The 1,260-nt window shown below is 35.3% G+C and overlaps 1 protein-coding gene across 3 annotated transcripts in view; it reads right to left on the reverse strand.

Moving 5' to 3' along the window:
• The window catches only part of LOC107668802 (ras association domain-containing protein 4-like), a 24,149-nt gene that overhangs the window by 6,895 nt on the left and 15,994 nt on the right, over positions 1 to 1,260 (reverse strand). The window lies entirely within an intron of this gene.

A 1,260-nucleotide genomic window follows, 5' to 3' on the forward strand; every position in this document is an offset into this window, starting at 1 on the left:
GGGTAGGTTAAGGGGTCTAAAAATCTAAATTGCGTATTAATAAAATGATAAAAATGCATATTCGCTATAAAATGGGTAGGTTAAGGTTTGGGGGTAGGTTAAGGGGTCTAAAAATCTAAATTGCGTATTAATAAAATGATAAAAATGCATATTCGCTATAAAATGGGTAGGTTTAGGTTTGGGGGTAGGTTAAGGGGTCTAAAGATCTAAATCGCTTATTGATAAAATGAAAAAAATGCATTGATACGAATATCTTAATGATATAAAAGATACGTAAATATTTTTACGTTTTTTAGCTAAAAATACGTAGCGATTTGTACGTTTTAAACGTTGAAATACGTCTAAATTGTACGTTTTAGCATTAATAAAAACGTACAAAAGTGTACGTTTTGTGCTTGTAAATGTTACGTATTAATACCTACGTATAAACATGAGACCAGGCTGTTCATTCATTCTATTTTTGTACAATTAAAGGATTTGACCTAATTTGATGAGCACCTTTCTTAACTGTACTGTATAGTTTTAGTTTTAACTGAGGGGTGAATCTGAGGTGAGAAAACACAATTCACTTGTGAAGATTATAATTTACATCTTATATTATTACCACAGCTGCATTTCAACTTAAACCCCCACGGTGACACATTAATTCAACAAACCACAAAGCCACTGTGTTTCAAAAAAACTCCTTTATGGTGACATTTACATAATTATATAGATGGAAGATCTTGTGTCAACATCTCATTTCAGTCCTAGGCTATTTACTTTCCGAATTCACAGAACTTTATTTAATTCTCACTGGTTCAGTCCTCAATTGTACAGGAGATTCTTGTGATTCTTTAAAGGGGTCATATGATGCGATTTAAATGTTTCCTTTCTCTTTGAAGTGTTACAAGCTCTTGGTGCATAAAGAAGATCTGTAAAGTTGTAAAGACTAAAGTCTCAAATCCAAAGAGATATTCTTCATAAAAGTTAAGAGTCAACCACGCTACCTAAAACGGCTCGTTCTAACGAGCCCCCCACATGTCTACATCACGATGTGGGAAGATTTGCATAACACCGCCCAAATGTATACGCAAAGAAAGAAGGCGTAACTTTGATTCTCGCTGTAGTATTGTTGTTGCCGTGTGTTTCATTATGAAAGCGAAACTACTTTGTTTGGCCTTCCAAAAGAGGACGATATTCGCTTCGTCATGCCTGGAGCTGATCCGTGAGGAAATACATCAACTTCGCGCTGTGGATCGCCGGATCGGCTTTCACCGT

This window comes from Sinocyclocheilus anshuiensis, unplaced genomic scaffold (genome assembly GCF_001515605.1).
Source record: "Sinocyclocheilus anshuiensis isolate Anshui unplaced genomic scaffold, SAMN03320099.WGS_v1.1 scaffold72, whole genome shotgun sequence".
NCBI lineage: Eukaryota > Metazoa > Chordata > Actinopteri > Cypriniformes > Cyprinidae > Sinocyclocheilus > Sinocyclocheilus anshuiensis.